Source organism: Bubalus kerabau, chromosome 17 (assembly GCF_029407905.1).
Source record: "Bubalus kerabau isolate K-KA32 ecotype Philippines breed swamp buffalo chromosome 17, PCC_UOA_SB_1v2, whole genome shotgun sequence".
NCBI classification, from domain to species: domain Eukaryota; kingdom Metazoa; phylum Chordata; class Mammalia; order Artiodactyla; family Bovidae; genus Bubalus; species Bubalus kerabau.
The window spans coordinates 28,403,628-28,416,647 of NC_073640.1; the positions used below are offsets into that span (position 1 = coordinate 28,403,628).

At 45.6% G+C, this 13,020-nt stretch overlaps 1 protein-coding gene and 2 non-coding genes across 3 annotated transcripts in view; 1 reads left to right on the forward strand and 2 right to left on the reverse strand.

Moving 5' to 3' along the window:
- PSME3IP1 (proteasome activator subunit 3 interacting protein 1) overlaps positions 1-13,020 on the reverse strand; it is a 348,568-nt gene that overhangs the window by 124,478 nt on the left and 211,070 nt on the right. The gene's annotated exons all lie outside the window — the stretch shown is intronic.
- On the forward strand, positions 8,941-9,023 carry TRNAL-CAG (transfer RNA leucine (anticodon CAG)). Its single transcript has one exon. It is a non-coding gene; the product is annotated as a tRNA-Leu (tRNA).
- Positions 9,418-9,500, reverse strand: TRNAL-CAG (transfer RNA leucine (anticodon CAG)). Its single transcript has one exon. It is a non-coding gene; the product is annotated as a tRNA-Leu (tRNA).

Here is a 13,020-nt window from a genome sequence, read left to right on the forward strand (position 1 = left end):
ACAGTTCTGAGTCCTGGCCTATGTGTTCAAGTTCCAATCTGAGGAGTTTTCTTTCTTTTAAAAAAATTTTCATTTATTTTTGGCTGCTCTGTGTCTTTGTTGCTCTGTGGACTTTCTCTAGTTGCCGAGAGCAGAAGCTACTCTCTAGCTGCGGCATGTGGGCTTCTCATCGCAGTGGCCTTTCTTGTTGCAGAACAGAGGCTCTAGACATTCAGGCTTCAGTAGTTGTGGTGCATGGGCTTAGTTGGCCTTCAACACGTGGCATCTTCCTAGGCCAGGGATCAAACCGTTGTCCCCTGCATTGGCGGGTGAATTCTCAACCACTGGGCCACCAGGGAAGTCCCTGATCTGGCTGGGTTTGAATCCTATCTGAGTTATGTAGTTTCAATATTATATAAGCCTCTTATTTACATTTTTGCACACATATGAATCCAGTCTTCAAAACAGAACCACTGGATTGAGGGTATTTGCGGTTTTTAAAATAGATACTGCCAAATTGCTCCAAAAGTCCCTATTAGTTAACGTCCACATTAAGAGTAGGTGAACTTAACTATTTGCCTGTCCCATGCTTGAAAATGGGCTTCCCTGATGGCTCAATGGTAAAGAATCTGCCTGTCAATGCAGGAGATGCAAGAGACCCAGGTTCAATCCCTAGGTTGGAAAGATGCCCTGGAGAAGGAAATGGCACCCCACTCCAGTGTTCTTGCTTGGGAAATCCCATGGCCAGAGGAGTCTATAGTCCATGGGGTTGCAAAGAGTCAGACTCGACTGAGTAGGCAGGTGGCTGAAAAGTGGAGGTCGCTCAGTCATGTCCAATTCTTAGCAACCCCACCCCATGGACTGAATTCTCCAGGCCAGAATACTGGAGAAGGTATTCCATTCTCCAGGGGATCTACCCAACCCAGCAGTTGAACCCAGGTGTCCCTCATTGACGGCGGATTCTTTGCCACCTGAGTCCCATGGCTATTGTCATTTAATTGCTAAGTCATGTCTGACTCTTTTGGCACCCCATGGACTTCAGCCTGCCAGGCTCCTCAGTCAATGGAATTTCCCAAGCAAGAATACTGGAGTGGGTTGCCTTTCCTTCTCCAGGAGATCTTCCTGACCCAGGAATTGAATCTGTGTCTCCTGCATTGCAGGTGGATTCTTCACTGCTGAGCTACCTGGGAGGCCAAATGGCTATGTGTGGTGAGCTTTTTTTTAAAGAAGTCTCTTTGTTTCCATGTGTATTTCCTAATATTTAGCGAATTTAAGGTTTGAGTCATTTGCCTTCTGTGTAGTAAAGAATTGAAAATTAGGCCAAAAAGTGGTCTGGCCATTTTTCCTTGGTTTCTGAGAAGTAATCTCCCTTGAAATGTCATGCCTCTGTAGGGTAGGGTCTGGTCACACCAGATAGTCTAACAGTGTGGTTTGGGATGGAGGCACAGGCTGTCAGTTCAAGCAGCTCCACCTGGAAGAGTTGGAAACTGAGCTCGGTGATGTGAGCCGTCAACCCATAGCTAGGTGATGAAATCCCAAGACAGGCTGTGGTCCCCAGGCGGTAGGTGAGATTACCTGGTTGGCAGTACTCCATATGGACTGTCACACATCAGTGCTGGGTAAGGAATGCCTGGAGTGCATGACTCCCTGGGGAGAGGACAATGGATGTTCCACTTTGGGAAGTCAAAAGTCACCCTTTTAAAATGTACACGATTCAGTGATTTTAGTGTATTCACTGTCATGAACTATCATCACCACTAGTTCCAGAACATCTCCATCACCCCACCTCTGATTGTAATCTGTGTACTTTAGCTGTAACAAGCTGTAACAATGAGTATAAGAGCTTGCAGTACATTCTGGGAGGCCTTGTGGCTAATGAACTATTGAATCACCTGAGGGTGGTTTGGAGCACCCCCTGAACCTTGCAGAAGTGACAGCAGTCTTGGGGAGTTCTATGCTCCCTCCAACATTGCAGCCCAGTTTGTGGATTTTTTTTTTTTTCCGGAGCTCCTTTTACATTTTGGATCCCCCGCTCCCCACGGTTAATTTCTGTGTTGCTATTGAGGCCCCAGGCTGAGCAGCTGAGTCTGTCCTCTGTGGAAAGATACTCCAAAATAAATATAATAGTAGGAACAAGGAAGAGCTGAATCCTGCTTGGATGAAAGATAGAGACCACATATTTCTCACTCATGAGGTCAAGAAGACCTTCCCAACTACACATTTGCAGAAAGGCTCCTTGGTGATGCCACCCCATAATAGGTAGTGTCGACCTTCCCAGAGGCTCCTGTGCTGGATTCCGTCTTGGCTAAAACATGTGTACCCCCAAACAGGGGAGGACACTAAGTTATACCAAATATAGACTCTGTTGCTGCTGCTGTTTAGTCGCTAAGTCATGTCTGACTCTTTGTAACCCCATGGACTGCAGCACCCCAGGCTCCTCTGTCCAAGGGATTTTCCAGGCAAGAATACTGGAGTGGGTTGCCATTTCCTCCTCCAGGGGCTCTTGTCGACCCAAGGATCCAAACCTGCATGTCTTGCATTGCAAGTGGATTCTTTACCATTGAGCCACCAGGGAATCCCAAAGATGGACTCAGAGCCAGGCAAAACAAGATGATTGATGAGAGGAAATCCAGATATGTCCCATATGAGTGATTTAAACTGCCAAGAAGCCAGGACCCTCTCTCTGAGCTGGTTCATATGTGTCTATTCACACATACTTTTTCCCCCTCCTAATAAATATTTCACTTGTTTCACTATTTTACTTGTTCCTGTCCCTTTGTCGAAATTCATTCCCACCAAGCAGACAAGCCAGGGTCTTGTCACTAGCCACTGGCCCTCGTGGTCTAGTGGCTAGGATTCAGTGCCCTCACTGCCATGGGCTGGCTTCAATCTCTGATTCAGGGGAAAACTGAGATCAAGCTGTTGCCAACTGAGACCACCCAAGATCAGTATTGTTTTTTTCTACTTTGTTTCTCGCACTCTGTGCCATTTTGATAAATATGTATAATAACACACAAAAATGTTTTTCCTTAAATTTTGGCCACTCCACCAGCATGTGGAATCTTAGTTCCCCAGCCAATGATTAAACCCACATCCCCTGCATTGGAAACATGTGTGCTTAGTCATGTCCAACTCTGCAACCTCCATGGACTATAGCCCACCAGTCTCCTCTTTCCTGGGATTATCCCAGCCGGAATACTGGAGTGAGTTGCCATTTCCTTCTCCAGGGTAACTTCCTGACCCAGGGATTGAACCCATTCTCTTGAAGCTCCTGCATTGGCAGGCAGATGGAAGGGTGGAGTCTTAACCACTGGAACACCAAGGAAGTTCCTCGCCACCAAAATTAAAATATAGAACATTTTGATTACTCCAAAAAGGTCCTTCATCACCTCCATTCTGGCTCCAGGCAACCGCTGATCTATTTTCTGTCATTGTTGCCTTGCTTTTTCCAGAAAGTCATATAAATGGAGTCTTATATGACATAGTTGTGGCAAGCTGAACAATGCCCACTCTACCAAGATGGTCCCTCTTAATCCCTGGAACCAGTGAATGTTACCTCTTCTAGCAATAGGGATTCTGCAGGTTTGATTAAGGACTTTAAAATGAGATTATTCAGGATTATGTAATTGTGCTGTGCTGTGCTCGGTCATGTCCAACTCTTCCAACTCCGTGGACTGGAGCCCACCAGGTTCCTCTGTCCATGGAATTTTCCAGGCAAGCATACTGGAGTGGTTTGCCACTTCCTTCTCCAGCAGATCTTCCCAACCCAGGGATCAAGCCTGAGTCTCTTTTGTCTCTTGAATAGCAGGCAGATTCCTTACCTGTTGAGCTACTACATTTAGAATGGATAAACAATAAGGTCCTGCTGTGTAGCACAGGGAACTATATTCAATATCCTGTGATAAACCATAATGGAAAAGAATATATAAATATGTATCAGTATTTATGTGTATAACTGAGTCGCATTGCTGTACAGCAGAGATTGGCACACCACTGTGAACCAACTATGCCTCAATCAATAAAAAATTTTTAAAAATCATAGAAGCAACCCAAGTGTTTATCTACAGATGAATGGATAAATGTAGTATACATGTAAAAAGCAAAATGTAGTATAGATGTACAATGGAACATTATTCAGCCTTTAAAAGGAAGGAAATTCTGACACATGCTATGAATACACTTTGAAGTTTGTTGTTGTTTAGTCACTTATTTGTGTCCACCAACTCTTTGCAACCCCATAGACTGTAGCCCGCCAGGCTCCTCTGTCCGTGGGATTTCCCAGTCAAGAGTACTAGGATGGGTTGCCATTTCCTTCTCCAGGGGCTCTTCCTGACCCAGGGATTGAACCCATGTCTCCTGCAGTGTAGGCAGATTCTTCACCACTGAGTCACCTAGGAAGAACCAAACCTTGAAGACATTAGCATAAATGAAACAGGTCAGTCACAAAAGGACAAATATTACATGATTCTACTTACATGAGCTATCTAGAATAGTCAAATTAATAAAGACAGAAAATAGAATGGTTGGGAGAGGAGGGAATGGAAAGTTATTGTTTGATGGGTATAGAGTCTCAGTTTTGCAAGATGAAGAGTACTGAAGATGGATGGCGGTGAAGTTTGTCTAGTGTAAGTATGTACACATACACACATACATGTACGTAACTGTCACGATCAGCGATGCTAAAGTGAATTTGCTCATAGATGCAGAACTGGCTTCTACCAAGGGTGGAATCAATTTCATTTTATAGATAAGATTTGTTTGCAAATTTATGAACTAAATTTTAAACAATTAAAACAGTATGATGAATGGATAAAGAAGTTGTGGTACATATGTACAAAGGAATATTATATATAAAATATTATTAGTCACTCAGTCATGTCCGACTTTTTGAGACCCCATGGACTGTAGCCTGCCAGCTCCTCTGTCCATGGAATTCTCTAGGCAAAAATATTGGAGTGGGTTGCCATTTACTCAGCCATAAAAAGAACACATTTGAGTCAGTTCTAATGAGGTAGATGAAATGAGAGCCTATTATACAGAGTGAAGTCAGAAAGAAAAAACCCACATATATAAGGAATCTAGAAAGGTGGCACCGATGAGCCTATTTGCAGGGCAGCAGTGGGGATGCAGACATAGAGAACAGGCTTGTGGCCACAGTGGGAGGAGAAGGTGGGAGGAATTGAGAGAGTAGCATGGAAACATGTCCATTATCATGTAAAACTGATAGCCGGTGTAAGTCACAAACCCCGTGCTCTGTGACAACCTAGAGGGCTGGTATGGCATGGGAGGTGGGAGGGAGGTTCAAGAGAAAGAGGACATATGTATAGCTATGGCTGATTCATGTTGATGTATGGCAGAGACCAACACAATATTATAAAGCAATTATCCTCCAACTCAAATAAATCCATTTTAAAAATTAAAAAACAAGCCACACTCGCTGTCTGCAATGGCCCCAACTCTCTGTGGAGTGTGCTTCTCTCTGTATCTGAATAAATCCACTTCTTACCTTAAAAAAAAAAAAAAAACACAAGAAGTCACAAGAGGAGCACACGCAAAAAACCTGAATACATAATGTGACTCCCACCAAAATATATCTGATTTAACCCACTATTTTAAAAATATTATTATTTAAACATGTAGCCAAAGGACTTCTCTGGTGGGCCAATGGCTATGCTCCCTTGGGGCCCAGGTTCTAACCTGTAGGATTGTAGGTCAGGGATCCTACAAGTTGTAAGACTCAGCCAAAAAACAAAACAAAACACCTCAAAATCCATGTACTCAATATAAACATTTTTATTGAGATATTTTGCATTCCTTTTTTTGCACTAAGATGACAACACATCCCAAGTGCTCTGTAGCTACATGTGATTAGTGGCTTCTGTAATAGACAGAACAACTGTAGACAACACCTAATATTCCTTTGAAAGAACATCCAGGAATCTTTTTGTCTTTTCAAATTCTCCAAGTTTCCTAACAGTTAAAACTTTCTTTCTTTTAGTTAATTATTGTTTATGATTTGACTGTGCTGGGTCTCCGTTGCTGGGTGTGCTTTCTCTAGTTGCAGAGCGTGGGGGCTACTCTCTAGTTTCGGTGCGTGGACTTCTCATTGCAGTGGCTTCTCTTGTAGCAGAGCACGGGTTCTAGATGCTCAGTCTTCAGTAGTTTAGGCAGGAGGGTTCCATGGTTGCAATTCTCCGGCTCTAGAGCACAGGCTCCATAATTGTGGTGCCTGGGCTTTGCTGCTCCAAGGTCTGTGGGATCTTCCTGGATCAGGGATCGAATGAGTGTCTCCTGCATTGGCAGGAGGATTCTTTTCCACTGAGCCACCAGGAAAGTCCTCCTGAGTTTTTTTTTTTAATTAAAACAGAATTACCCAAGTAATCCATGTTCAAAATATAAATATCACATGCAGGTAACCAATGAGAAAAAAAAAAATCACAATAAATGCCACCACCCAGGGATAATCACAGGTCCAGAAGGAAATGGCAACCCACTCCAGTATTCTTGCCTGGAGAATCCCATGGACGGAGGAGCCTGGTGGGCTACATACAGTCCAGGGGGTCGCAACGAGTCGGACACGACTTCACTTTCACTTTCTTTGATGTTTCTATGGCCTCTGAGACTTTAATAGAAACATTTTATTATAAACATATATTTTAAATAAATAATCTTTGTAATGAAACTGAGTTCCCCTGAAATCAAGTTCCTCTGCCAAGTTTATGAGAGTGATCGCTCTATTCAATACCTGTGACCATCAACATTGAGGCATATCAAAGGAAAGGAGGAATTGAAACTGTGCAGAACTCTGTGGGCCCCTCTCCAAATGCAAGGGCCTTTCTTTGGCCCCCGCATTTCTCTCTTTTTTCCCCCCGCCCATTTCTTATTTGTAGGAAAAAGGTTTCAGCCTCCAAGACCTTCTCTGATTCAAACAGTAATTAGAGTGAGGGAATGCAGAAAGAAACCATAGCACAGCCTTGGGGTGTGCTCTTGGTTCCTCCTGGTGGGGATGTAACAGCCTGACACACATCTCTGAGTTCTATGGGAACTAAGCGCCCAGCCCAGGCGGAGGACGGTAATTTCAGGCAGAGCACCCGCCGGCTGGAACCAGAATGCTAATATCTGAGGTTCTTAGAACACCGCCCTCTCTCCTCACCGCCAACCAATCAGAGGAAGGTTACACACCCTGCAGCCCTCCCCACCCTTGATGTGCCTGTGTAAACGTCCCTGGCACCCTTTGGGGAGTTCGGACCTTCTGAGCATGACCCACCTCTTCTCTCCTTGCATGGCCCTTGCCATAAATCTTTCCCTAATTCAAACTGACCTTCAGGTGTGTTTGGCCTCGCTGTGCTTTGGGCGCCCACACTTACTTTAGGTGACAACAAGAGGTTAGACAGGAGGGTCAGAGGCACAGAAGGCATCCTGAAGACAGAAGCAGAAGGTGGAGTGATGTGAGGGTATAAGCCAAAGAATGTGGGTGGAAAAGGAAAGGAAATGGATATTTCCTAGAGCAGGGGTCTCCAACCTCTGGGAGCTAATACCTGATGATTTGAGGTGGAGCTGATGTAACAATAATAGAAATAAAGTGCACAGTAAATGGAATATGCTCGAATCATCCCGAAACCATCCCCCACCCCTGGTCGGTAGAAAAACTTCCTTCCATGAAACCGGTCCCTGGTGCCAAAAAGGTTGGGGACCACTGCTCTAGAGCCACAGGGACACAGTTTTGACCTCTAGAACCATAAGATAATAAATGATGTGGTTTTAAGCCACTAAATTAGTGGCAGTTTGTTACAGCAGCAATAAGAAACTAATACGGGAACTGTCAAATCCCCTCACCAGCCTTCCTGCAGTGACTGTCCAGCCTTGTCTTGAATGCCTCCTGTGATGGGGATGTCACTGTCTACACAGGCAGCTTATTTTCTTTTCAGCAAGCTCTTCGTGGAAAACTTCCTCGGTGGTAACTACCCACCCATTGCACCTACATATCAAGCCTCAGTTCCTGCAGCAGGATTCAACAGGCACAATTCCAACCCCTTAAACACAGCAGGCTTTTGTAAACAGATTAATGGTCTCTTCTCCAAGTTTAACATTCTCTAGCTTTTCCTTCGTTCAGTTTATTAAAAAGGTATAAAAGCCAACTTTCTCTTTCTTGATGAGGCTTCACCTAAAAACGTGCAGAATGGAAGCCCATTGCCGTGGCTTCAATCCATTGAGGAGTCCATGCAAAGTCCATAATACCCTCTTCCAAAAAGAATCGTCTAGACCTACTCTCACTTCCCCCCAGGGGCCCAACAATAGTCTAGACCCTTTCAGATAATTTTAGTCATTAAAAATAATGTGAAAACTTAGTCACAGCGTTGGCAAGTGACTAGAATTCAATAATATAGTTTCATTTCCATTGTTATTTATTTTTATGGTTATTTCCTGTTGATGGCAAGAGAAACTAATTTTCCGTTTCTGTGTAGGCTACAAAGTTTCCTTTTAAAACATCTAAGTAGTAAAACGGAGAAGGCAATGGCATCCCACTCCAGTACTCCTGTCTGGAAAATCCCATGGATGGAGGAGCCTGGAAGGCTGCAGTCCATGGGGTCGCTGAGGGTCGGACACGACTTCACTTTCACTTTCACTTTTCACTTTGATGCACTGGAGAAGGAAATGGCAACCCACTCCAGTGTTCTTGCCTGGAGAATACCAGGGACAGGGGAGCCTGGTGGGCTGCCGTCTATGGGGTCGCACAGAGTCGGACACGACTGAAGTGACTTAGCAAGTAGTAAAAAGACTGAACTGCTTTAAGGGTAACGGTAAATCTTGGCAGTACGGTGGTTATTGATTGTGGATGACGAGGGGCTGTGTGGCTGGATCTCGAGCTCTGAAAGACCTCAGAATTATTTGAATAATTCCCAAGCTACGTCGCACCAATAGTGACTTAAATAGAATCCCACGAAAGTCTTAAGACCGGTAGTCAGGATGGCCGAGCGGTCTAAGGCGCTGCGTTCAGGTCGCAGTCTCCCCTGGAGGCGTGGGTTCGAATCCCACTTCTGACAATACTCTAGCTTTTTGCCGCTCAGTCGTGTCCGACTCTTTGCGACCCCATGAATTGCAGCACACCAGGCCTCCCTGTCCATCACCACCTCCCGGAGTTCACTTAGACTCACGTCCATCGAGTCAGTGATGCCATCCAGCCATCTCATCCTCTGTCGTCCCCTTCTCCTCCTGGCCCCAATCCCTCCCAGCATCAGAGTCTTTTTGCCTTTTCCTCACTTCAAATGTCTGAAGAATGGCTTTGCGGTTTCAGAGAAGGACTCCTTTTACATTTCAAAATAAGTCATCAGGAAATAACATGTCATAAGTAGAAAATACTTGTTTTGTAAAAAGATTAATATCCACAGGGCATGTTTCAGACGTCGCCGTTCGTGAAAAATGAAAAAGGTCTAGCTTTGTCAGAAGTGGGATTCGAACCCACGCCTCCAGGGGAGACTGCGACCTGAACGCAGCGCCTTAGACCGCTCGGCCATCCTGACTACCGCTAAGAGTGTTTTGCAAGCGATCCTCTTCGAAATAGTTCCAGTGTGCGCATGCGTGGCGAACAGCAGGCGCTGCGGCTTTGTTCTCCGCCCAGCGTTAGGAGGAGCTAGATACAAGCTTTTGTTCCAACTGGAGGAGCGAAATGCGACGCGAAGGTACAGAAACCCGCCTGGGCAGCAGCAGAGGGCGCGCGCGGTGTGCTGGAGAATCTGACAGGCCAAGAATCAGAGGACTCCCACCTGCTAGCATTCGTGCCGCCGACAGGCTTTCATTCTGCACTCATGTACTTACTATTCACATCAGCTTTGATTTGCATGTCTGTATACATTTACATTTCTGCATACATGCCCTCATGCCTTTACCGCACACAGAGCAGACAAATCCGCACATTCGCTTTGGCTTATAGGTCTCTGAATCAGGTGAAGCCAGGGGTATCGCAAGGCCTCAGGGCAAGCGTACCGCGTGATCTCCTTCCTAACATTCGTCGAAACGCCAACTTCACCTCTGTATGTGTGTTTAACTCATTCACGCAGACTCCAGGTTACGTCGAGTCCTGCAGCGGGCAAAGCCATCAGATCCATCTTTTTCCTGACCTTGTTCCTAGCGCCCCAAACTTGCTTGACACACAGTAGGCGGGCAGGGAATGTCCGTGGATTAATCCCTCCCGCGCCGCCTCCTTCCCGCATTCCGTTTCTTCCCTAGGCCCCCGCAGCACCTTCCACCCACTCCTTCCCCGACTCCACCCACCCAACCAGAATTACCCACGCACTCGCTCTGTCCAGGGACCAGAAGATCCCAGGTCGCGAGAGTGCCTTTCTCCACGGGATTTCCTGGAGGCCTATATACTAAAGAGAATTTCTGCCCTCAAGACACATTCAAATCTGGGGTAAAGGGAGAGAGCTAAGAAATAGGTGAAAGGCAAAATGGCAAAAAAAAAAAAAAAAAAAAAAAAAAAGTGCTGCTAAGTGCAAGAAAGAGGATGTCAGGAAACTTCCAAGAGACCTTGAAATGGGTCAAGACAAATAACTGGGTGTCCTGTCTGGGGCACTAGTCCTGTTTGATTCTAGGGCCTGCACCTTTCATTACTACAACATACAAATGAGTCTTAGTCATGGAAATGCAAGTGGATTTTGTTGGAGTGGAATGCAATTAACTATTGCCCTGTGGATACTGGCCATTTTTACAACTGTATCCATTCTATCATTCTATCATTTCTGATTGTCAGTGTATATGTGTGTGTTTTGAATCCGTTGTAACATCTTGCTGTTTTTTTGTTGTTTATTTTTTAACAAATTGCTGAGTTAAATGAAATCTTTGACTTGTGTTCTTTTTATATTTAGGTGAGAATCATAGTTTTACCTTTAAAAAAGCCTCTTTTACCAATGATCAAGAGTGACTAGAGGCTCTCATAGGAAGGGTGGTCAGGGAGGGCCCCTCTCAGAAGACAGTGAGTTCTGAAGGGAGAGACAAGCACAGTCAAAGCCAGGAATGGCAGTGTTCCCAGGACAGGGGGCAGGGGGGGTATAGCCTGTGCAAAGGTCCTGGGCAGAGAGGGATTGTGGTCTGTTGAAGAGGCAGCAAGGCCAATGGGACAAGGTTAAGCATGGGAGGAGGCTGAAGTCCATATCACACAGGGCTGGGGTGCCAGGAAGAGGAGTTTGGATTTTCTTCTGTCTGTGTTGGAATCACTGGAGTGTTTAAAGCAGGGGAGTGACAAGATTCAGTTGGCCTTTCAAAATGATCCATTTGGCTGATCTACAGAGAATGGATGTGAGAGGCAAGAGGAGAATCAAAAGCCCAGGGAGATGGTCATGGAAAGGAGGATGAGAGATGATGGTGACTGAGCCAGGGAAGTGCAGATTGCAAAGGGTGGTCAAGTTCAAAATTCAGGGTGTGTTTTGGAGGTATAACTAATTAGCCCGGCTGGCTGGCTGATGTGTGTATGTGTGTGTGAGTGAGTGTTTTGTGTGTGAGTGCCTATACACAAGAAGGTGGAGAGAGTGGGGTGTAGGGATGCAACAGAAAGTCACCAAGATCAGAGAGCTTATCAGACACTCACAACTTCCCTCTGAGGCCAGTGCTCGGGCAGGAACCATTAGCTCTGTCCTCCTGCCCCATTTTGCACAGCAGGGAGCTCAGGCTCACACAGCCTGAGTCATTCACCAAGGTCCTCTTTGGGGCAGAAGCCTTGTGCTCAGGACCTCTGGAACCCTCCCCTCATGCCTTCTACCACCAACCTTTCTAAGTGTGTATCATTTGGAGATAAGAACACGGTGGCAAACCCAGAGCTACAGCCCAAGTCAGTCCCACTCTTCCTGCTCCCCTCCTGGCCTGGCTGGGAGAAAGTGCTGATTTGATGAGGGTCAGCGCTGTGGCCCCACTCAGACCTACCCCTGGGTTTGGGTGGATGGTCAGCTATCTTCCCCTGACACCTTTCAGGTGCTAGATTTGTGGCATGGAATAAGCCATTTTATTTATTTATTTATTTATTTTTTGGAATAAGCCATTTTAGAACCCCATTCCAGTCCCAGATCTCCAAAAATGGGAAAGGGTCACTATTCCTGTTTATCCCAGTGTCCCCTTATCAGCAGCCCAGACACCAACAATCAATCCTTGAGGGACCAGCCTCACTCATTTTCTACTCTCGGAAGTTGTCCAGCTGGGGAGAGGAAAGTCCCCTGAGCTCACCCTGGAAAGTCTACTAGCAGCTGGGGAAGTCCCAGGTAACTATGCGCACCTCTGCTAGGGACAGATAGAGTCAGTCCCCGAACAGGAACCCGGTACTCAGCCAACCGAGGGGCCTGAAAATTCCAGGGATTTTGGCATCCCTGGAATCTTGGCATATATACCCATCTCTGCCTGGGTAAAGAATGGCAGGAAACTGAATTTTAGTGAATGTCTCCCTTACATCCATTATTTTGCTGAACATTCATAGCATTACCACAATACAGAGTAGCATTACCTCCATTTACAGAGGAGGTAAATCAAGCTCAGAGAAGAGTCACACAGATAAACGGAGCTTGATTTTTCTGGCTTACTACCCCTCCTTGAGAACTATTCTGAGCCTGTAACAGTGATTTGTTGTTGTTCAGTTGCTCAGTCTTGCCTGACTCTTTGCAACCCCATGGACTGCAGCACGCTAGGCTTCCCTGTTCATCACCAACTCCCAGAGCTTGTGCGAACTCATGTCCATTGTTCAGTGATGCCATCCAAAACCATCCTCTGTTGTATCATTCTCCTCTTGCCTTCAATCTTTCCCAGCATCCGGGTCTTTTCTAATGAGTAGGCTCTTCGCATCAGGTGGCCAAAGTATTGGAGTTTCAGCTTCAGCATCAGTCCTTCCAATGAATATTCCTGGTTGATTTCCTTTAGGATTGACTGGTTGGATCTTTTTGCAGTCCAAGAGACTTTCAAGAGTCTTCTCCAACACCACAGTTTGAAAACATCAGTTCTTCAGCATTCTGCTTTCTTTACAGTCCAACTCTCACATCCATACATGACTACTGGAAAAACCAT